Source organism: Leguminivora glycinivorella, chromosome 13 (assembly GCF_023078275.1).
Source record: "Leguminivora glycinivorella isolate SPB_JAAS2020 chromosome 13, LegGlyc_1.1, whole genome shotgun sequence".
Taxonomy (NCBI): Eukaryota; Metazoa; Arthropoda; class Insecta; order Lepidoptera; family Tortricidae; genus Leguminivora; species Leguminivora glycinivorella.
The window spans coordinates 12,393,903-12,419,902 of record NC_062983.1 but is presented as its reverse complement, the minus strand read 5'-3'; the positions used below and the strand labels follow the sequence as shown (position 1 = coordinate 12,419,902).

At 38.7% G+C, this 26,000-nt stretch overlaps 1 protein-coding gene across 1 annotated transcript in view; it reads left to right on the top strand.

Annotated features, from left to right (window-relative positions):
- LOC125232731 (fibropellin-1-like) overlaps window positions 1-26,000 on the top strand; it is a 557,970-nt gene that overhangs the window by 240,513 nt on the left and 291,457 nt on the right. The gene's annotated exons all lie outside the window — the stretch shown is intronic.

Here is a 26,000-nt window from a genome sequence, read left to right as displayed (position 1 = left end):
TAACTATGCGGTATAAGTTTACCTATAGGTATATAAATACCTAACTATATTGAAAATCACGAATTCAAATTGTTGAAAGATCAACCAACAAAAATAACAACTTAATTTTTTTAAGTTAGTTGAAATAAAAAATATAGAGACGTGGAGCAATTTCTTTCTGTCGAAAAATTTTCAATGTAAATAAATTCCAGAGAAAGTTTGTTGGATACATAAATAAGGGATATGATTTATTCAGTTCGTTTGAGGGTCTTTGAGGGTATTTGTCTGAAATTTAAGAAGGTTAAGCTAACAAGTTTCCCAAGCGAGTAAGCATAAATTATCAGTCGCTGAACTGTAAGTGGATGAAGATATAATTTTAAAATAATTTGACGCAGTTCTATGAATATATTACAGGGTGCGAGAATGAGCTCACCTTGACAACTTTTTTTATGCTAATCGATCCGGTCCTATGCGTTTTCAGAAGCTTGTATTAGGGGACTGTTTGCACCTCAATTCAAAACTCTTTTGTAAAATATATTCTGACGGATTCTGATCTCCTTGTTAGGTGTTTTCGACAAGGTGTAAAAATAAAAATTGAAGTGGCATATAAGTCAAAGTCAATATAGAAAGAAAACTGATCACGTACATATTGAGAATATTATAATTCAAAATAAAGAAAATACTGTATAAAAAAAACAGGAACCTCGATACAATAAGAAGAATAAAGAAAATTACTACAGGGATCCCAATCAAATAATGTAAAACCAAACCAGTGAAGACACTCGGTCAAGGGGCGAAACAGATCACCTTATTCAGTAAGTTCTTCCGCATCCTCAAATTTTTGGTCCTTCGAATCGGATATTTATAAACATAATTTATGGCTAGAAAAGCCTTTTCTTCTTCATCCTTGCTTCATCCTACTTTAGGTGGGGTCGGCTCAAATCGAGAAAAATGCTTTTGGAAATAATTAACGTACGTGAACTTATGTACCTACCTGTGTGTTTCATCATCAATCATCATCATTTACTTGCCCTTTTCCCATTGTTTTGGGTCGGCGCAGCAGATCGTCTTCCATTCCTCTCTAATCAGCCGTCATTTCCATATTAAACCTTTCACTCTCATATCATTCTTCACACAGTCCGTCCATCTTTTCTTAGGTCTTCCACTACCCTTGTATCTTTCTGTTTCTGATAAAGAAAACAGTAATCAAAGCCTTTTTTGACTTACACCGAACTCTTACCATAGAGACACTTAGACAAATCGAGATCGACGAAAAAAGCCTACAAAGAATTAAACAAAACAAAGAAATGGATACCATCACTACAAAAACTAGTTCTCGACTAAACATTATAAATATAGCTACTTCTATACAATAGGACTTCTATACAAAACTTTATAGTCAACCAGAGTCGTCACCATCATCCACTGTTGAAACGCAATGCAAGAATTCATCAAACATTGAGAAATTCTCTGAAGTTGAAATCCTGAAACATATAAATAAACTCAAGTCAGAAAAAAGCCCAGGGCCAGATGGTATCACGAATGAATGTATAAAATTTGGCAAAACACTTTTATTAACACCTATCACGATCCTTTTTAATAAAATATTAACCGAAGAAACTGTGCCACACTTATGGACAAAATCAGAAATCACCTTGCTATACAAAAAAGGCGACCCAGCAGACATAGAGAATTACCGACCGATAAGCCTCATGCCATGCCTATACAAATTATTTGCATCCTGAGTGCTTACAAGAATTTGCCCGAACATTGACGCACACCAACCCATTGAACAGGCCGGTTTCAGAAGTGGATACAACACAACAGATCATATTCAAGTAGTAAATCTGATGATAGAGAAATACCTAGAGTTCCGTAGACCTTTATATCTAGCTTTAATTGATTATAAAAAAGCATTTCACTCTATATCTCACAACGCCATTTGGGAAGCACTGAGAACACTGAATATAAACGAAAAGTATATTAATATTCTAAAAAACATCTATACCAACAGCACTAGCAGAGTTAGACTGGACAGAACAGGAAAAACAATCAGCATAAATAGAGGCGTCAGACAAGGCGATCCAATCTCTCCGAAACTGTTACTTCAACATATTATGCAAAACCTACCATGGTCTAGCCTAGCCATTAACTTGAACGAAAATTATCTAAGTCACCTCAGGTTTGCCGATGATATAATTCTTTTCTCAGAGAGCTCGGATCAATTACAGCTTATGATTAACGACTTAATTACATAGAGCTAGTACAAAAATTGGGCTGGAAATGAATCTAAAAAAGACAAAAATCATTACTAACCATTTTCAAGCCCGAATAGTGATAAACAACATGTCTGTTGAATATTTATTTATTTATTTATTTTAAAGCATATTTCAATGACATTACAGATAAATCCAATGCGTCATGAAACTTAAATAATAAAAAACAGTAAGTAAATAAGGACATGAAGAAAAACAAACAATAAAAGTTTACAACTAAACAATTGATTTGGGCGATGACGTAACAGCGTGGCTCCGTTGCGTCGTTTGCCCCGGTGTAGGATTCGGCAGGTTGCCCCGGAACCGCCGAAAAACCACACCTTTCGGCCAGAAGTCTGCGCTCGCGATGGTGTACTGCAGCGGCCGCGGCACGCGCACAACGAACGAGCTGAAGTGCACGTAGTGACGCGACTGCAGCTGTTGCACCCTCAGCGTGTAGCCAGTCTTCCGGCGAACGTAGTCCACCACCTCGTCTGCCACAGCGGAGTAGTGCAGGCGAGACACATACAGCGCCCTACTCGGTGTTGCGACCCGTAGACCAGAATTAACCGGCTCTGCAGTGCCACACACAGTCTTTCAAGGCGCCCTACGAGTCTTGTTTTTTCTTTCCACCAGTGTGAATCCCTCCTTATCCACACTGACGCTGGAGGACTTCTTGAGTGGGGCCCGTTCATCACGCACCTTAGTAGGTGCCTTGACCCGGTCAGCTGTTCGAGGCTGACCCACAACATCAGCATAAGCACGCTGACGTAGTGTCGAGTTTACCGGGGGCGGGCGCGCGCGTAGGGGGGGCGCGCGCGGAGCGGCGACACGTGCTGCACTTTTTACCGTGTCAGCATTGCGCAGACTGACCGACCGAACACTTGTGTCAGGCCGATTTATGTCCATATTAATATTTGAATCAGCCGTCCGAATTGGGGCATTCCGCCAAGTAGCAATTTCGTTGCGTAATTCGGCTATTGTTGTCAGGCTCGCTTCAAACTTAATTTTAACTTCCGCTAAACTTGATTTAAGGGCCACGATTTCCTTTTCCAAGCAGCGAACGTCGACTTGATCCGGCTCACGCGATGTCAGGATGGTATCCGTCGCTAAAAACTCCGGAATCCGGTCTTCATTCTCCTTCAGGATCTTCTTAATATCTTGAAGGGTCTTCTCCCCGGTTTCATCACCTCTCCGGTGAGGTACATATGTGCCGACGATCCCCAGGGACTGGCACAGCACTTGCTTCGCTTGGCAGATGTCCTCGATGGTAAAACTCGACGCACGAGAACTTATCTGCATAGCAGCAGCCGCATCCATCTTTCCTTCCCGCAACAGCTTGTGTTTTAGCTGCAGGAAGGCGAGGAACTCGTTCACAATGGGTTGACTCGGTTTGGAGAGATCCATCGTGTCAAATCGCCAACGCGGCCGACCCGCGCTAAATTCGCAATTTATTTAATTACTTCATAACGCGTCTACGTAATATGTAGAAAGCTACGTCTATCTGGGCAGACAAATCTCGTTTAAAAAAGAGAGAAATGCAGAAGAAGTGGACAGAAGAATAACCATAACGTGGAAGAAGTATTGGTCACATAAAGAAGTACTTAAATCTAATAATATCCCTATGGCTGTCAAACTTGGACTTAAGATGGAAAGACCCAAAATAAAATCCAGACTACACAGAGGAGAATGAAAAGAAGCTACCTAAATATAAAATTAAAGGACAAAGTCAAGAACACGGACATATGTAATAAAACCAAGCTTTGCGACGCTCTAACATTTTGCCTGCAGAGAAAATGGAAGGGGGCCGATCATGTAGCAAGATACAACGACGATAGGTGGACCAAAAGAGCAGTAGAGTGGACCGGGCCTAGAGGCACTAGAGCGAGAGCCCGCCCACGCGCTAGGTGGGCCGACGAAATAGAGGCAGTGGCGGGCAAAGGCTGGTTAGAGGTAGCAAAGGATAGAGCAACCTGGACGTTTTGGAGGAGGCTTTTACCCGAAAGGGGTCCACACATATTAAAAAGAATAACAATTAGCATATACATAATTATAATGTTGACCTATAACAAAATACATAGCCAATTGAAATATCACATATAATATAAATAAAATATGTTGCATGCTGTTATTCAAATGTGTTACTAATTTATAATCGAATGATTTTCTCTAAAAAAATATAATAATTAATACTTATCAATAAATTTAATTAACGTAATTTTTTGTTATGTACAATATAGCATGTTAGTTAAAAAAAAACTCAAATTATTTATGTAAAAATTATCTGTATGGAATATAATAAAGCTTTATTCACTCATTCATTCAATCAAAGCCTATCCTCAAGTCATTTCAAAGCACGTAATCCAGTTTGCGTACTACATTCAGCTTTCGATCACACCGTCCTGTGTTTAGCTATGCACAAAGTTCTGAGAGGAAAAGTACCTTTTGTACTCTTAGCATATATTTCACGGTAGTTTTCATCGTGTTTATGTTGAAATACAGTTTAGTTTTAGTTTCTAGGTAGGTAATAGGAAAGTTGTTTTAAAAAGGCACTTAGAAAACATATTATAAAAACTTGAGGTCGGTTGCAACCATTAAAGCTTTCGCAAAAAAATGTATGGGAAGTTACATAGATTTTTGCGGCGTAACGTTGATGTCTCTGTTAACTAACCAAATGACTTTCAAAGTGACTTTTACTTTTGGTAGGAGAATGTTGGTTAAAGTTATTTTGTTTAGAACATTTATAATGCGATGATTGAAAAACCTTGGGACTTACCAACCTGTTTGTTTAAAGTAATACCAACTCATTATAAGTACCTATAATTTGTGTCAATATGTTACTTCAGAATCGGCACGCCGAAAAACAAAAATGTTAAAAAAAAATTTTTTGTTCGCCAAATCTTTTTTTATTCAATATATAATGGAAAGAATAATGTGTCCCAATTCTGTTATCACCATATTAGATTTTGGTAAATATTCATGATGGTATCTCTCACTATCCCGAAAAAATGAGAGTGACGCCATGAATGGTTGCCAAATGGCACATATTGTGTTAGACTTAATTGACCAGGATATACCTAGACTGTGATTACCTTTTTGATTTTTCTCGAGCTCTTGATATTTTGACGCAGTTGCATGCATCATGATCACGTAAAACTGAAGAAGGCGGGAGGATGTCAAAGTTGCGTAGACAGCGCGCGATTTCAAAAATTCGCAAAGATTCGCGAAATCAAAAAATCAAAAAGGTAATCACGGTCTATATCCCATGTCTAATGAAAATAACCGTGAACCATTCAAAACTCTTATATAGGGTTGGGCACAATAAGTGTCCTATTGTAATACATGTCGATATCTATTTAAATATAACTGATTTTTATTCCATGTCTATCATTTTAAATCGTCAATTTAATCCCGTTACAGTTTGTTTTATTATTCTTTTATAACAGGAAAACTTAACTGCGAACATTGCGGATTGAACGAGATATTCAACTAACTGAAAAAAAAAATATCCGGTACTGCTTTGATACTGCATACCAAAAATCGTTTATAGGAGTCTTTCACTTGTGAAATAAAGTAACCATTTTATAGGAATTGGATGGATGGTTGTGTCAGTAAAGTAACTACAAATAGTCATGGGCGATTCATACAAAATTGTGCCTAAAATTATAAAATATTCAATAACATAATATAAATGAAGAGGGGACAACGTTTTGCATACTGAAAAATAACCATGAACTAAAGGACCTGAATAGAAAGGATAATTTATGTATGTACGCTGTTTCTTTAGAAAATATAAGGGCATATACAAAACGCTATTTACGCGGCACGATGGCCATTTTCCTAAGAAAATGCATTTCAATTTCAGGAGTTCAACAAATGTCAGACTGATGTTGAGTAGGTATGGTGCAGTTATATTAAGGAATAGAAACGAAGATATTTTAGCCACAAACGTATTCAAAAGAGAAACTCGGTCAGAGCATATCTTCATGAGGAAAAGTGCCATTTTCGTCGAAATTTTTAGGCTGATATTTTATCTTGTAAAGTACGCTACGCATCTTCACGCAACCGATAACTATTAAGAGTTTTGAATGATTCACGGTTATTTTCATTAGACTTATATTGACCGGGATATATCCGGTCTATAGACCGTGATTACCTTTTTGATTTTTGTCGAGCTCCCGATATTTCCAATCTCTCAATTACTCTGTAAAAACTATCTTCACCCCACACAGGAAAATTGCACAGTTCTTGCGGTCACCTAAGGACAATTTTCCTCTGGAAAAACCTGGTGTGTACAAAGTTGAGTGCAGTTGTGGTAGTTCTTACATAGGGCAGACCAAGCGCACTATTGTCTGCAGAATTAAAGAACACATTGCTGCAGTCAAAAAGAACGATACTCGCAAGTCTGCTATTGCTCAACATCTCATTGAGTCGGGTGCAAATCATTGGATCGAGTTGCATAGTCCTAAGGTAATTTCGACGGAACGCCACTACATACCGAGATTGGTAAGAGAAGCCATTGAGATTCACAAATATAAAAATTTCAATCGTGAGGATGGCTTCAAACTATCTAATGTATGGAATCCAGTGATTTGTTTGTGTAAAAAACCGGTGAAGTCAGAATTGAACAAACGTAGTGACACTGTGAGTGTAGTGTGTTTGGACAGACCATCGAGTGTGAACGCGACCAGTGGTAACGCTGAAAGTGAACGCAGCCGACGCGCGCGAAGGAGGGTAGATCGCGCGCTGTCTATACAACTTTAACATCCACCCGCCTTCGTCAGTTTTCCGTGATCATGATGCATGCAACTGCGTCGAAATATCGGGAGCTCGACAAAAATCAAAAAGGTAATCACGGTCTATATCCCGGTCAATATAAGTCTAATGATAACTATTAATATATTCATATACAAATAGATGCATAGTTTTATCAGGGGCGGCTCACTCCGCGATTTCATCGCCGCGCTACAAGTACATGCGGGCGGCCGCGAGTTCGCGGCCTAATCAGGGGTGGCTCGCATTCTCACGGAACGCACGTTCGCACTTTCTATTGTTACTATACGACGCGAGTTTCTTTAAAGGTTCATATGCGATATCCGCGTGTGGAATGGCTAATAATGCTTAGTTAAATAAACATCATGAATAAAATAGGACAATCTTACACAGATCTACTATTGATTATGTCATTTATGCCCCACGGAAACGTTCAATCAGGCTTGTGATGTTGGGACTTAAACAAAAATATATAAATACTGTATATATACCTAGAAAGTACCCAAGACTTGAATATATAACATTTTATTTGAGTATTAATTTTTTTAATCCATAGGCAACCCTAACGTCCGACGCTGCGCACGTGCGGCTCGTTTCTTTGTAATCATTTTGTAGGCATTTAAAAAGGCGGCATTTCGTGAACTTCAAAGCAGTGGGCCTTCTGTACTTGTACTATTATATATTCTGTGGTTTTATTGAGATGGCAAAAGGCTAAAAATTTGTATATTCTGGGGTCGGGTAGTCGTTAATGGCATGTCATAGCAGATGAGGTCGAGCGTGCCGGGTCAAACTCCTTCTACAACAAAATGCCTAAAATTATTCAAGTTAAAGAAAAGAAAATATAGTATGTAGCATAGGAAATTAAAATATAGAATGTTATAAATAAAAATCATAGCACTATTTGTCACATTATCGTGTGTTTAAATTTTTATACCACTTTTAAACTAGGACAGTTAACCTGCCCAACCCTGTAATGTGTTGATGCAGCATAACGAGATGTATCGGCGACAATCGTTGACGCTACGTGACCATCGACGCGACCAGGGGGACAATTTTTGAATCTCACATACGGGATTTTGTCACTAAAATACCGGTTGAAACCGGTGACTTGCTTATTATTTTCAGTGACAATTTTCTGAATTCGAATGCGTGAGACTCAAAAATCTGCCCCCTGGCTCAGTCATGTCACTACAGAAAAGCGATATGAACTAGCTAAGAAACGCTTACCAAGCGCAACCGATTGTGACGTCATAGAATAGTTAACACTACTCGTTCACTTGTAAGGTCTGTGTAACAAATGACAGGAGCTCACGTAAATCATCACCAATGAAAAATAACTGCAGAAAAAGTAGCACTCGGTACGTTCACTATATCACATACAGATTGGATTTTCAACTGAAAAGGTAGTACGAAATCTTTATTTTAGAGAACGCGCCGCGCGCGAACGCGAGTTTTACGCAATATTTTTCACCTTAGTTGTCATTATCGCGTTATTTTTACGAGGTACTGTTGTCAGTGCGATGAGTATTTATTTTTATATAAAAATTCCCATATCAAAAGTGGGGATTCTTCTGATTTAGGATTTGCATCTCATTTCTTGTCAATGACGACAATGACCCATTTATAGTCGAACGTGATTTCAGTTACATAGCGAACTGTTGAAGTTACATAATATGTATTACATTCAGCAGACCAATAAAATACCCCATGGTAATGAAACTCGCATGCGATGCGAGTTCTCGCATCGTATAAATGGGCCTTAAAGCAGGCTCTCACATGAGGCATATGGCAGACAGGTATATTCTGCTCGAAGATTGATTTATTCTCTGCAGTCTGTAAGTCAGGTTGCACGATTTCCAGCATACCAACGCTGTAACGAGTAAGGAAATCAAATTCCCGCCAGCGAGTCGGCCATTTGCAATTTATCAAATAATTTATCGACAGCAAATAACATTTTAACACGATCTCGTTTAGATAAATCATTTCGATATAGATTTGCATACAAATCGGGCTCTGATCCAGTTAATTTTAGAGAAGCGTGCTGTTTTGAAGCCATATAATTGAGCTGGAGGTAATATCAAATAGTAGAGAAAAATGGCATCTGATTATAGAATAGTGTTTTGTTTGGGAGCATCAAAAATATTTATGATTTGAATTTGTGTGACAAAGTATAAAAGGTATTTCTAATACCTCAATATTTTATGTCCCGTGAATGTTTTATCTTTCTTACTACACCTAGGTATATGTACCTACTACTAAATAATAAGTGGCTTAAATAGCTGTATTATACAGGTTGAAATCAAATTGGTAATACACAATAATATTTTCTGATGGATCTACTCATGACCACAGCCAACTTTTACTACGGGACCGTCTTCGAAAACAATCATCACTTCAAAATCTACATCTCGGTACAAATTATGAAACCAACTTTTACTGTGATTCATTAATATGTATCCATTTCTCCATACATTTGCACTTTTTTTCTGCCGAATTCGATATGTCCCAAAGTAAAAGTTGATCGTAGTCATGAATAGATTCAGAAAATATTATTTTGTATTACCAATTTGATTTCATCCTGTATATTATACATACATGATCTGACTGATGATTCATAAGAACAAAATGTTTGTTAACTATTAGGTACATCATGAATAACATAAGAAGGTTCGGGCTTCTACCTAAAAGAGAATTGTTTAATATTCATTCAGAGACAATATCATGTTCTCCAAACGTACTTAAATAAAAGGTCCGCTCAAATAGGACTAGTTTAATGACCCTAAAAGATTTAAGATGATACATATTTTTTACAAGCTACTTTTTCACAAAAACAGTTGACCCATAGACTTGTGTGAAAGAGAGAAAATTATTGTTTGTTGCACCCTCACAGTGTATGGTACTAGAGAGCAGAAAAGGCGCCGGCGGACGTGTCGCAATTCTAAACTCACTTAGCATACAGTTGTCGTTGTGTCGTGACAAGACTCGCTGGTCGTTTGCATGTGCTCAAACTGACACATGTACACGAAATGATGCGCCTGTATTACGCAAAGGCCCAATAGAAACGCCCATCTACGAGTGTGTGTGGGCAGGCCTACGTCACTCGCTCGCAGTCGCGCGTTAAGTATTTACCTACACGCTAGCCGTTCATTCGAATGAACAAGTAGCCGAGGGGCGCCAAGCGCCCGCCTGTGTAGTCACGTGGCACGTGCCTACTATTCTTCTGAGTTTTACGTAGTAACTTATTAGTATTCATGATCCTGTAAAGGCTGACATAGATAAATAGATTAGATACACAGACACAAGGGTATATTCAACCAAATATAAACGATCTTCATGATAATGTTAGCTTAGGTAAGACAGTACCTACTTTGCCTACTCCACGTGTAGATGAATTGCCTCACAATTTCTGAGAATAGCTAAAATTAATGCCGGTACCAACGCACTTTCTTGTACTTTTTATAGAAAAACGGCCTTGGTAATATCCGTTTTTGTACTGATATATTGAAAATTAATAACTACATAAATATAAATAAAGTTGGTCTTTATACCGATTTATTTCTGGGCTGTACAATGACAAACTAGAGGAAAAGCCGTCAATTGCTAAAATGAGGCCTTTTTTATAGACTTCAAAAATGATATATCCGTTCTCCTTCCTTCGACAATGTGGTACCTTTTACTTGAAAATATCACTTATCTTCTCGTGTTAATAAAAACGTACAGGATAATACAAATTACTAAAAACCTTATACAAAATACGGTATTATTCTAAACACGTTTCTAGTGCCTTGCAGCCTAACTGAGATAAGTCACCCGAATAGCTCAATTAAATTATCGCTGTTTTGTGCAAAACGCAGACTATGCAGAGCCTGATAAATTATCACAAACCCTGCCCATGGTCCGTGTAGCTTTTCTTGCTATCTGTTGCTGTGCGCCTCCTTAAAGGTTTTTGTTACTTAACTCTGCACCCTAGACTAAAAAAATTTCGTTTGCATACCTTGAAAATAAATTTTCAATAGCGGCCAGCTCTGTCAGGTTTGCGAAGTAAACTAGAGGTTATAAGGGATCGCGATAGTAGTCATTGAGGTCAGTGAACTTTAACTAACTATCATTAATAAAATTACCCTTGGGAATAATTTGCCATTATACTGCCGTGAGAATGTAGGGCAAGAATAAGGACGACATCTGCTTTCTTAGCGATGAAGAAAAAAAAGTTTTAAGTAAATTTCGATTCTCCTATTAGATATGCAAAACTGGCGAGAACTGGATATGAACTAATTAAGAGCGTTATAACATTTCGGCGTCGGGCGAAATTAGGTATTTTACCCGCCGCGCGAGCCCAATATGCCGACCCTTTCTAGCACGTCTTATCACTCGCTCGCACTACAATAATGGGCAAAACAATCTTGATCCTTCCTATGGAATTTTGATAACAACCACAATCTACTATCTCGATATAAACTTTTGATTTCTAATAAACATTATTTTGTACGAAAATACTAGAATATAGCGCAAAATAATATTAATTATGTTAAAATTTATTTAAAATTTAAAGTAATAATTATAAACTATGATTATATTTAAGTAGATCCCATCCCAAATATTTGCTTTTGTTATATGATAAGTATTAGAGTATAGTACATTACGATACAAGTGCGTAAAAAAGGAAGTTCGAAACGAGTGGCGATAAATTAAAACACGACCGAAGGGAGTGTTTTAAATCGACACGAGTTACGAATTTCCTTTTTGCACGCGTATCGTACGACGTTTTTCAGTACAGATGACCCTCCGAAGTTTCGACCTGGCATATAATGAACCACTTCTCGCACTAGTGCGTAAAAAAAACACCATCTGTACTGAAATAGTACATTACGATACAAGTGCGTAAAAAAGGAAGTTCGAAACGAGTGGCGATAAATTAAAACACGACCGAAGGGAGTGTTTGAAATCGACACGAGTTACGAATTTCCTTTTTGCACGTGTATCGTACGACGTTTTTCAGTACAGATGAGCCTTCAAAGTTTCGACCTGGCATATAATGAACCACTTCTCGCACTAGTGCGTAAAAAAAACACTATCTGTACTGAACAAGTATATATTAATATGATGATAAAATATGTCAAATACAATTCTAATTACTTCAAGGTGGTACTCAGGGTCTGATGATGGAGCCAGATGGTGGTCACCAGGTACTAATGAACCATGTGACTAAACGACTTCGTGTTTATGCTCGTTGGGTTCGTCTCAACAAGACCTTTGATAAAAGGTGGTACTTAGGGTCTGATGATGGAGCCAGATGGTGGTCACCAATACCAATGAACCATATGACTAACCACTTCGTGTTTTTTTATGTTATTCACATATGCGAGTTGATTTTTTGGTGACCACCATCTGGCTCCATTATCAGACCCTGAGTACCACCTCTTGTCAAAGATCTTATTGAGACGATCCCATTGAGCCTATACACGAAGTAGTTTAGTCATATGGTTCATTGGTACTGGTGACCACCATCTGGCTCCATCATCAGACCCTGAGTACCACCTCCTGTCAAAGGTATTGTTGAGACGAACCCAATGACCCCAAACACGAAGTGGTATAGTCATATGGTTCATTGGTACTGGTGACCACCATCTGGCTCCATCATCAGATCCTGAGTACCACCTCTTGTCAAAGGTCTTGTTGAGACGAACCCAACGAGCCTAAACACGAGGTGGTTTACTTACATGGTTCACTGGTACTGGTGACCACCATCTGTCTCCATCATCAGACCCTGAGTACCACCTCTTGTCAAAGGTCTTGTTGAAACGAGTCCAACGAGCCTACACACGAAGTGGCTCAGTTCCATGGTTCATTGGTACTGGTGACCACCATCTGTCTCCATCATCAGATCCTGAGTACCACCTCTTGTCAAAGATCTTATTGAGACGATTCCAATGAGCCTAAACACGAATTGGTTTAGTTCCATGGTTCATCGGTACTGGTGACCACCATCTGGCTCCATTATCAGACCCTGAGTACCACCTCTTGTCAAAGATCTTATTGAGACGATCCCATTGAGCCTATACACGAAGTGGTTTAGTCATATGGTTCATTGGTACTGGTGACCACCATCTGGCTCCATCATCAGACCCTGAGTACTGTAAGAGGTTTCGCATTCAGAATGAAACCTTTTACAGCAGTCATGGTCGCTGACTGGCAGTCCCTGATTTAAAATTGGAACAGTATAAGAACGTCAAGGAAAACAGACACTTCAAAGGGGCATTCATATAGAAGCAGCGATTGAGAGTGAACGGTTGTACTTAGCTCCTAAAATATAAAAAAATATTGATTCAAAGCGTTGTTTAAATGTTTGGATGCTCTCCACTGATAGGCCGACTCTCTTACATAGGAAAACAGACACTTCAAAGGGGCATTCATATAGAAGCAGCGATTGAGAGTGAACGGTTGTACTTAGCTCCTAAAATATAAAAAAATATTGATTCAAAGCGTTGTTTAAATGTTTGGATGCTCTCCACTGATAGGCCGACTCTCTTACATGGTGGAGGCACTAACGTCTGAAAGTTTCCCCTAGTTTCGGTTTCAGAGTTTTCAGACAACGAACCCCGACCTCACAGCGCGAGGAAGCACATGCCAAGCGATAAGCCAAACGCGCTTTAAGAAGAAGGAAAACAAAGTGACCATCGTCGCCAATACGAAGAGCTATTCCGGGTGATATATTTCTTATTATCTAATACTCATTATCACCCATTCCGTAGTTAAAATATAGCTGTGCAGAATTGACGTAAAAATGGAATGCGAGACATTCAACAGAGCAACGGGCGCTCAAGATTGTGTTGTTCAAGAAACTCTACGACTCCTCTTCGGTGACCATGGGCGTCGACGCAAATTGCGTGAACATCAGCTCCATCATACCTATATACTTAATCATACACATATGCAGTAAATCTTCCTAGATATGTAGGTTACATTAGATAGGCAACGTAAAGTTAGTTTCAATCTTTTAATTATACATTATATTGTAGAACTTACGGAATAATTGTGATTTGTGAACTAAAATGTACATTATTTCAAAGGAAAAACGACTTGTGACAGAAAATGTCATTTGCCTATCCCTAATATTAAAAAGGATAATTATTTGTAAATAACCACATAGAACTAATTATTTTGGCGCAATATATAACATGTATTATTTATGCAATGTTTATATTAGAATAAAAACTATTTGATAGGCTTATTTATTCCATAATGTTTTCCTATAGCTACCAATAAGGTTAAGTTATATGAAAATATGTAAACTGTGGAATAAAACACACCCCAAACTGTAAATATTTAATAAATAGATACAATCGTTTAAAGTTATAGAGTAATATGTCACAACACCCTTATAATTTCCTGACTACAAAGAACAACGTTCATACACATTTCTTTTACATGTATCAAGACAAGGCCGACTAGATGACCAGATGATCCAGCTGCTCACGGTGTGGCGGGATGGCTGGCGGTCATATGCAACCCCCACTTCGTCGTCATCACCAACGTGCAGCACACTACAGCTGTAGCAATCTTCATGAGCCCTTCGGGCTCCACTTCACTTCGCAACCGGCGCGGCGGGAAGATTGGCGGCCATGAGAAGCCCCCACTTCAACGCCACCGCCAACAAGAATCGGCATCTTCAAAATTTATTATGTTTTTTCATGTGAAATAAACGTTTTGCCTTGTTTTTTTACTTGAAGTTAGGAGAATTTGCTAACAGCTGTCATGTCAATGTCATCTAGTCATGGCCACAGACAATTAGCTGTCAGAAAGTTCAAAATAAAAGGGTTTAGTCGATGGGCAGGGGTTAGGTTTTTGCCATTGGTTTTCCTAACCATAGTCCATATCTGACTAATTTGCGAGGACCTTGGCTATAGTCCAACTATCCAAATTATGGCGGTCTCAACCGTGGACTAGGCAACCACGCAAAGAGCGTTAGATGTTGGCTACCTTGAATGAGGCTGTCACTATTGGGTGTTAGGAGATTTTTTTGTGTGTAGGGGGGCCTGGCTTAGGTAGGGCCAACCGGTAGTTAGGGTAGAATAGGATAGGATAGGGTGTAGTATTGTGAACAATGGCTGCTTCTAACATAAGGGGGAGGGATATGTAAGAGGTTTCGCATTCAGAATGAAACCTTTTACAGCAGTCATGGTCGCTGACTGGCAGTCCCTGATTTAAAATTGGAACAGTATAAGAACGTCAAGGAAAACAGACACTTCAAAGGGGCATTCATATAGAAGCAGCGATTGAGAGTGAACGGTTGTACTTAGCTCCTAAAATATAAAAAAATATTGATTCAAAGCGTTGTTTAAATGTTTGGATGCTCTCCACTGATAGGCCGACTCTCTTACAGTACCACCTCCTGTCAAAGGTATTGTTGAGACGAACCCAATGACCCCAAACACGAAGTGGTATAGTCATATGGTTCATTGGTACTGGTGACCACCATCTGGCTCCATCATCAGACCCTGAGTACCACCTCTTGTCAAAGCTCTTGTTGAGACGAACCCAACGAGCCTAAACACGAGGTGGTTTACTTACATGGTTCACTGGTACTGGTGACCACCTTCTGGCTCCATCATCAGATCCCGAGTACCATCTTGATGTGTCTTATCATCTTGACCGTATTGTAATTTTCACATATTTATCATCATAACGTTGTAATATACTTTAACATTCAAACATAACAAAATATTACAAAAGCAAATATTTACGGATCTAGGATCAAATTCGTTGGTCGCTGTTTACACACACACAATGCGAGGATAGCCCGTGTATAAACAAGGTGTCCGACCCACACAACGATAAATATTCTCGACATTCGCGATGAAAACTCGGAGAGCGAAGCGACATACGTCTGACCTCCACGAGCTCCGACGCGGCACTGAAATCGCAGGCGTCCGTCGCCGGTAAAATAGCGACAGGAAGGCTAGTTTTCAAAAAATTGGCAAAAAATCATTATAAAATATTATAACGACAACTGGAAAACAGAAATTTAAGCAGATTGTGCAGATTATTTATATACTAAAATAACTTCGATAACATGTAGATTTTCGGAGAAATGATCACTTGTTTCGATATATTTTCAAGACAAAATTGAGTTCGTTTTACTCTCAATTTCTCAATTTCAAAGGATTAAATGATAAATATTGTTTAATGGGCCTAAAGTACAAGATATTAGGAACTTAAATTTACCGCATTTATGAGAGTGAGCTTATCAAATTGTACATAGTAAGAGCTCCGAAATCAGTGCTTCACGCGGTTTTTCCTAAACGGGCATCAGAAAAAAAATCATTACCAATTGAATAAGCTTTTTCTTTCATATGTTTTTTGTTTAACCTACGGTTAATAACATGTTCTAACTGAAACAAGTACTTTTACTGTCTTTTAGTATGGGTAAAATGTACAATTTTATCGTTGAATATTGCGAATTTTACAATATATCGCCATATTTTGTCATAGCGCTCTTAACTATGAACTATGTCCGAGGATACGAGGCGCTTTAAGGCTAGCGTCCACTAGCCTCGCCGAATCGAATCGCAAAAAATCGCATTCTATACATTTACTATGAATGGTAAATTCAATTATATGCGTTGCCAATGTACCCAGTTTCATAATAAATGCAGAAAGCATTACTGAGATTCGATTCCGAGAACTTACTTAGTGAACGCGATCCTGTAAAGGCTGACATAGATAAATAGATTAGGTACACAGACACAAGTTGGTATATTCAACCAAATATAAACGATCTTCATAATAATGTTAGCTTAGGTAAGACAGTACCTACTTTGCCTACTCCACGTGTATAGATCAGCACTATTAGAATTGCCTCACGATTTCTGAGAATAGCTAAAATTAATGCCGGTACCAACGCACTTTCTTGTACTTTTTATAAAAAAAACGGCCTTGGTAATATCAGCTTTTGTACTTATGTATTGAAAATTAATAACCACATAAATATAAATAAAGTTGTGTTCCTGCCGGTGAGTAAGGCTGCCAGAGCTCAACGAGGGTGCGGTGTGCTGATGACGGGAGGACTTACGGAACTAACTTGTTCCGTTTATTGTCCTTTGAGTCGTCGGCAACCCGAACCCTCCTTAGAACTTGTACACTCCTTTTTGCTGTGTACTTAACACAGCAAAAGGGAATGTACAAGTTTCTAATGGGGTGGCAACGCGCATGTGACACTGTTTGAGTTGCAGGCGTCCATAGGTTACGGTGACCGCTTTACATCAGGCGGGCCGTATACTTGTTTGCCACCGACGTAGTATAAAAAAAAAAAAAAAAAGTTGGTCTTTATACCGATTTGTTTCTGGGTTGTACAATGACAAACTCTGCTAAAATGTGGCCTTTTTTATAGACTTCAAAAATGTTTTCTTGAGTTGCAGGCGTCCATAGGTTACGGTGACCGCTTTCCATCAGGCTGGCCGTATACCTGTTTGCCACCGACGTGGTATAAAAAAAATTAGAAGACTTATACGTTAATTTCCTCCACACGTAAAGGAGGGTGGGCTAATTGGCCTATTGACCAATAAGGACATGCGATATGTCACTGGATAGCTTATTCTAAGTTCTAAAACTTTTACTATGACAGGTAATCCCAAATCTTTGTGTGAAAAAAGTTATCGCTGCATAAAAATAGTTTAAATAATAAATAATAATAAAAAATAATAAATAGTTTGGTACCTTGGTGCAGGAAGACACGAACTATTTATTCCTCCAGCTGGGCACTTAACACGGCTCATAATTGATGAACCTTTTGCTTGAAAAATAGTGGTCATTATTTGATGGCATATCGATATTTAGTTGTTTTCTTATGTTTATTTATATGATAACACGTTTAAAAACCGTTGTACAGAACAAAAACCCTATAACAGTAAAAAAATACTTATTGATGGAATGTTTTTTTTTTTGCCATAACTTGTTTCACACAGCGAATTAAGATTTCCCGCCATACAAAAATTTGTAGAATATGAAAAACCTTTCAAATGACATATGATTTGTCATTATTGGTTTTTAGGCCAGTGTCCATACAAAACTGCCCATCCTCCTTTATAAGTATAGGTATAGTATAGGTTCACGTAAGATATAATACATACGCTAACAATTACATATACATACAAATGTATCAAAAAAATATTATTATGAATCAAATTTTAATCCCCGACGCAAAAACGACGGGGTGTACTAAGTTTGACGTGTCTTTCTGTCTGTGTGTATGTCTGTCTGTGGCATCGTAGCTCCCGAACGGATGAACCGATTTAGATTTAATTTTTTTTTTGTTGAAAGCTGAGTTAGTCGGGAGTGTTCATTAGCCAAGTTTCATGAAAATCGGTCCACTATGTTGGGGGTGTTTTCAAAATTTTAATTTGTGGTTAGGTTGTATATAAGAGGTGTTCGTTTGGTATTTGGTTCGCAACTCAACTTGGGGGTAATTTTTAGGGTTCCGTAGTCAACTAGGAACCCTTATAGTTTCGACATGTCTGTCTGTCCGTCCGTCCGTCCGTCCGCGGATAATCTCAGTAACCGTAAGCACTAGAAAGCTAAAATTTGGTAACAATATGTATATCAATCACGCCAACAAAGTGCAAAAATAAAAAATGGAAAAAAAGTTTTATTAGGGTACCCCCCTACATGTAAAGTGGGGGCCGATATTTTTTTTCATTCCAACCCCAACGTATGATATATTGTTGGATAGGTATTTAAAAATGAATAAGGGTTTACTAAGATCGTTTTTTGATAATATTAATATTTTCTGAAATAATCGCTCCTAAAGGAAAAAAAAGTGCGTCCTCTCCCCTCTAACTTTTGAACCATATGTTTAAAAAATATGAAAAAAATCACAAAAGTAGAACTTTATAAAGACTTTCTAGGAAAATTGTTTTGAACTTGATAGGTTCAGTAGTTTTTGAGAAAACGGAACCCTACACTGAGCGTGGCCCGACACGCTCTTGGCCGGTTTTTTTTTTTCATGTTTTACATTGTTAATTACGTGTCCACTGGACATTATCGGAACTCTAGTAAATAATGTGAAACATGGATAAAATTTCCATTTCTTGAAAGTACCCGCCAGTCGAGATACTTTAAACTGACTGCAAACAAGCTGTGTTTATGTTATTTACTGCCCCATTAAATGGCTGTTGCAAAGTTCCGCTTCATTTCAGCATTCAACACTTCTTGGACCCATATCAAAGGCTGGAATTAATCAAGGAGTATATTATTCATCTGCCTGGCCAGGGATAGCACAAATTTACTTTGGGAGTCGGAAAAGTAAACGCGAAGATTCTTGATATTGAGATTTTCTCTGAACGGCTGGATTCCAATAATTAATATTGTTAAGAAATAATTCAGGTACATGGTATTAACAATATACAACCATAGCTGGGCATTAACTCGTTAATCCGTTAATCGTTAATTAACGAAGTTAACATTTTGGTTAACGGATTAACTTTTAAGTTAACTTTAAAAAATGTTAACGGATTCGTTAACTTCCGTTACATTTCTTCGAGTCCGTTAATCGTTAATCCAGTTCCGCACGCGCCGAGTAAAACTTGCTCTGACCGCTACCTGTAAAAGCCCGGAGTACGGCGAAACCTAGGATTTTCCCGAAAATTCACAGTCTACATATCAATTGGTGCCTTTGGATCACTTGTTCGAGACCTGCTAAAGTTTATTAGTCCTACTGCACCCATCACTAACTGCGAAACAGAATGTAAATCATCAGGCACAACGTATGGCACATAAATCGCGCAACCGACGCATCAAGCCAGAGCCAGAGTTCAGCGTGCCGCGCTATCTACCAAGTTACCGTGGATCACAACTTCGATTAGAGGTGTCTTAATCCGAGGAACCTACCCAATACCTACGGCTCCAAGGTAAAACCTTGGACTTGCCAAAACAACGTCGATATAAGTCCAAAGTGAACAATATTTATAAATATTTCGCTTTTACCAATTGGCAGCTGGGATTTTTCAAGAGATTTTGACGATCTTCGGTCTTTTACAATAACATAATAAACTTACCCAAAAACTTAGTAGTTGATAACTGATGCAACTATATAGCTACAGTAAAATTATTTTTTATCACGATTAACGGATTATCGATTAACTTTAACTTCCGTTAAATTTGTTGAAATGTATCGCTTTAACGATTAACGAAGTTAACTTTTATAGTAACGGATTAGCGATTATCGAAGTTAACTATTTGATTAACGGTGCCCTGGCCCCGTAGCCGAATGGCATTTCTCCGACGCCAAACGAAAGCGATACGCCGCTGGCTCTGTCGCGCCAATACGCAAGCGCGATAGAGATAGATATCTACTAGCGCTTCGTTTCGTGAGCGTTTCGTGAGCGATTGTGCCATTCGGCTAGCCACCCAGCTATGTATACAACTATATCGGGGTTTTTTTCAAAATTTTAATTTTGTGGTTAGGTTATTTATACCTAGTAACCTGAATCACAAGTTGTGACTTATGTCATAAATTAAATACTTATAAGAAGATCATACCATCCCATACATTAAAATGTGACCACCTAAGAACGCGCATACACTAGGTACACCACGCATAGATGTCGCCACCAAAAAAATGTCTTGTAACTTTCGATTATACTTGTAGATGGCGTTAAGTGTCACTTTTGACATAGATTTATGGCTCGAAAGTGACAATTAACGCCAATCTACAAATAATCGATGGCAACAAGGCATTTTTTTGCGGCGCCATCTATGTGTGGTGTAGTGTATGCTCGTTCTTAGGCGGTCGCATTTTAATGTATGGGATGGATCCATCTACTATATCCATTATCTTTGCTTATGTATAGAAAAAATCGAAATCATTTTTGGAAACGTCTAATATGTATGACAGTCTATTGACAAAAATGTCAAACCAAAGCAAAACTTATTACAATATCCAGGGGTAAATGGGGACTTCTTTTGTGCAGAGAAAGGTCGTCCACTTAAGTCTATTTTCACATTATCCCATCCGATATCGGATGTCAGAAAGATTTGAATGGAAAAAATCCAAGACGGCGCCTGTAATGTATGGGATATCGGTCATACATCTGATATCGGATCGGATAATGTGAACACGCACTTTACGGTTGACATAAGTTATTCAGAAATTTTGACGTAACATTAGTCGCATTCAGTTACATCTTTACACTTAACCCGAGGCAGGCAAGTATGGTTACGCGTTAAATGACGACCGGTCTGGCGCAGTCGGTAGTGACCCTGCCTGCTGCGCCGCGGTCCCGGGTTCGAATCTCGGTAAGGGCATTTATTTGTGTGATGAGCACAGATATTTGTTCCTGAGTCATGGATGTTTTCTATGTATATAAGTATTTGTATATTATATATATCGTTGTCTGAGTACCCACAACACAAGCCTTCTTGAGCTTACCGTGGGCCTCAGTCAATCTGTGTAAGAATAAAAAAAAAAAAAAGATAAAACATCTGGCACTATTTGTAAGTGCGATAGGGACCATGCTTGCCTGCCTGAACTCCCTATTGCCTGCTATATAAGCCTGCCTATTATATAAGCATTAGAGTGAATAGAGCGTGTTTAGATATTATTTATTTTTAAATTAAAGGAAAAATGGAAAAATTCACACCTCCGGCAGGACTCGAACCTGCGACCTCTGGCCTTGCCGGGGCCATCGCGCTTCCAACTGCGCCACGGATGCCCCGGCAAGGCCAAAGGTCGCAGGTTCGAGTCCTGCCGGAGGTGTGAATTTTTACATTTTTCCTTTAATTTAAAAATATGTAATATCGCTCGCAGACGTTTCTGCATGATAAAAAACAAATTTAAAGATATTATTGTCCATGTAAGTGAGTAAATGTAAGTGGAAGCGACTGTATGTGTTGACTGAAGTAAACACCAGTAGCGTCACTATTTAATCCATGATTAGACCACGCTTGATATACAGTACAAGACAGCCACAGTTGTGGTCGCCACATTGTATTTGTCCAAGCACAGTATACCAAATTAAATTTAGACCTACTAGTGATCTTAGGTGATATGATAAAATTGATCTAGATTTATTAACCAAAGCGTCTGAACTAAAGCTCAGATCTTTAGTAAATTAGTGTGACTGATGGCCAATTGTCAGCCGCATGTAAAAGTGATTATGTTACAGATGTATTGCATAATAGTTTTCCATTACGACCGGTCTGGCTCAGTCGGTAGTGACCCTGCCTGCTGAGCCGCGGTCCTGGGTTCGAATCCCGATAAGGGCATTTATTTGTGTGATGAGCACAGATACGTGTTCCTGTTATAGTCATATATTTTTTAAGTATGTATATCGTCGCTTAGCACCCATAGTACAAAATTTTGCTTACATAGTTTGGGGCTAAGTTGATCTGTGTAAGGTGTCCCCAATATTTATTTATTTATTATATGTCTTATCTCGGAAACATTCGTAAATGTCATGGTATTTCAGTCAGTCTACGTCAATACTAAAATACTGAGTTTGGCTAAAGTATTTAGCATCACACATTCGTGCGTTTCCGTTAAAATACGATGGAAAAACATTTTGCACTAGATCTATACATTACATCTATTATAAACTAGCTTATGCCCGCGGCTTCGCTCGCGTTAAATTTGAAAATTGCGGAATGCTCCATACAAACTTCCACCCCCCGTTTTAGAGAAATGGGGGGTTAGAAAGAGACAAACAGTAGAATATGTCACTTCACTCTCCATCCCTTCAACTATCTCCATTTAAAAAATCACGTTAATCGTTGCTCCGATTTGCCGTGAAAGACGGACAAACAAACAGACACACACACTTTCCCATTTATAATATTAGTATGGATTACATAAATGATATGAAGTCCTGACTCGCAGAATAAATCTTATATATTTTGTAAACCTTAACACTTATATCGTTTTGTATTATACTTATTCGTAATTTATTAAATATTTTTAGTCGTACCTACATGATACAAATATGCGTATCGCACTGTTACCAAGCTGAGAGCTGTGCAAGTAATCTACGGTCACTCTATTCGCCTACCTGAGCAATCAGAGGCGAATGCGGTGTGTACCTACAGATCATAATTGTCGTCTGCATTAAATTATCACCCAGCAATTATAAATGCCCTTGAGCCATCATAGATGGCGCTGTTTGTGTGTACTATGTGTATGATGTGAGTCATGGATGTTTTCTATGTATATAAGTATGTATTTATATATATTTAAGTATGTATATCGTCGCTTAGCACCCATAATACAAGCTTTGCTTTGTTTGGGGCTAAGTTGATCTGTGTAAGATGTCTCCAATATTTATTTATTTATTTATCTTGTGAAGGGAGTCACCGTGTGTCAGCCGTCTGGTTTTTTTTATCTTATACCCTAGTCCAAACAACAAAAATAATGACTAACAGCATCAAGGACACCATAACTCTTGGAAATAACCCAGTGGAGTACGTAGAAGAGTATATCTATCTGTATCTGGGAAAGCAAATTAGTTTCAATAGTAACAACAACGAGCTAGAGATAGAAAGAAGATCAAGACTGGCCTGAAACAAGTTCTGGAGCTTCAAGGAAATACTAAAGAGCAACATGTCTACTTATATAGCCAGCATGAAAAAAAAGATCCAAATGGACTCATGCATACTGCCATGCCTAACGTACGGGAGTCAATCTTGAAAACTCACGAATAAATCTTCTAACAAAATAATTACTCGTCAAAGGGCCATGGAACGCAGTATTCTAAAAAAAAAAAACACAGAAAATGCGACATACAAAAATAAGAAGCATAACGAAAAATATAGATGCCCTGAGCTATGCAAAAAGTTTAAAATTCTGGGGGCCGATTTTTGAATCTCACGGCGTTCGAATTCAGAAAATTGTCACTGAAAATAGTAGGCAATTTCGGTGACAATTTTCTGAATTCGAACGCCGTGAGGTTCAAAAATCGGTCCCAGATGGGCTGGCCATGTGGCACGACTCACGGATGACAGGTGGACAGCGGAAGTCACAAGATGGTGTGGCCCTCTAGGCAAACGTAGCAGCGGCAGACCATACACAAGATGGGACGAAGACATTAAACATCTGTTGGCCCAAACTGGATCCAAATTGCCCAAGATAGGGACATGTGGAAATCGATGGAGGAGGCCTTCACCCATTAAGGGTCTAATGCATCAGCATAATTAAACTAAAATTAATGTAAAAAAAAATGTAATACCTACTTGCAATTATAATAAAAGGCTTTTTTATTTTATTTATTATTTTATACCCTAGTCCATCGCTTTTCCAGTAATGATTGATTCAATTAACTCTTAAATGTGTGTGTGTTTAGTAAAACGTCCCACTTTGTCGATTGCTATAAAGTCAGTTTTGTCAGATTTACGGCAAGCAACAAAGTGGGACGTTTTACTAAACACATTCACAAATAGACCTTACACCCTGGCAGGTGCTGCTTCTGCGTGCGTCCCATGACAAGGGCAAGGGCAATATCTGCTCGTTGTACCCCTACAATATGATTAAAGTGATGGGAAAGAAATACCTCAAATAATGGCATGCGATAAATAAATGTTTTATCAAGGACATACACTTTGCAACAAGGATGACATATTTAATAAGTATAGTTACTGACGCCCGCTCTTTGAAAGCTTACTGCCATCGAAGATACGTCGTACTCCGGAGGGACACTCGATACTTGCGGACAGCACCGAGTACAGCGCTCTTACAAACAAAATGGGAAGATATAAAAATATTTCAAAATATTCTGGAGATTGTTATCAATATTTTGTTGTTGTTTTAAAACGGTTTTCAATCGGTGATAACACAATGTAAAAAAAAATATTTCGTCAAATTAGATTCCTTTGAAAGCTGTAAATCGTCTTAATACATTAAGATGGTTCTGAATGCATGTAGGTAGTTATCACATGTTTGCTTTATCCCAGGAGATTTGGTTGATATTCAACCTTGCCTATACCTAACTGTTTCATTTCATAAACCTAATTTCGTTTTAGATTCCTAACCCATGTATACTTGAAGTGGTTGCTTTAAGTCGTAGTAATTAAGAGTTTCTTCTCAGCATATTTGCGTCCACTGCTGAACATAATATGCCTCTTTCATGGATTTCCATTCTGTTCTATAAGCGGCGGTTCTGTGCCAGGTCGGCCCTGCCGTCTTTTTGATATGGTCCGACCATCTGGCTCGTGGTTTCCCGTCATCTCGGCTTCCCAGTCTAGGTCTCCACAGCAATACTTGCCGGCCCCATCGATCGTCATCTCTGCGACAAATATGACCGGCCCATTCCCACTTGAGAGTAATAAAGAGTTTACTGCCTACTAAACCTACTGTTTGTTTACATGCCGGCCGCAACGGATGTGTCGTGATGTCACGAATATCCGTTGCGGAGAGACGAAAGCGACTGACACGCTGTTGTGTAGTCAGCCTTTCTGCGGTCTACTCGACCGTGCGACGTTCGTGCACGACTGCCACACAATCACTTTTAGACTGCACTGTATCATCTTTTGTTAGCTACCTTGAAAGGTTAGATGAAGATCGCACAGTCAATTAGGGCTTGTAAGTCGAAATGGCCTCTCGGTCAATTGATTGCCTATGATGCAGGAGATCCCAGGTTCCATCCTCAAGTTAGTCAAGGTAGTTAGGTAGTTAGGGCTTACTTGGATAGACCAAATGGACGTTGACGCTGTAGGTGTACTATGGGGCACCCGAAATACCGTTAGGTGGATAGAGTGGAGGTTGACCTCCGTGTGCTCAGCGTCGGTGACAGCTAGCGCGATGTAATGCTCAAGACCGCAAATGGCATGCTCTTGTGTTGCAGAGATAAACATTTCCGAACGGCCTTAGTTGCAGGTCAAACCAAGATTACATAGTACCATCAATCTCAATATGAACTCATATTCTGAATTTCGGTGGTTTGACAAACAATCCCAATTTATGAGCTATAAGATAAGAAAGATTTCTCTCACGAATATGAAATGATCTGATAA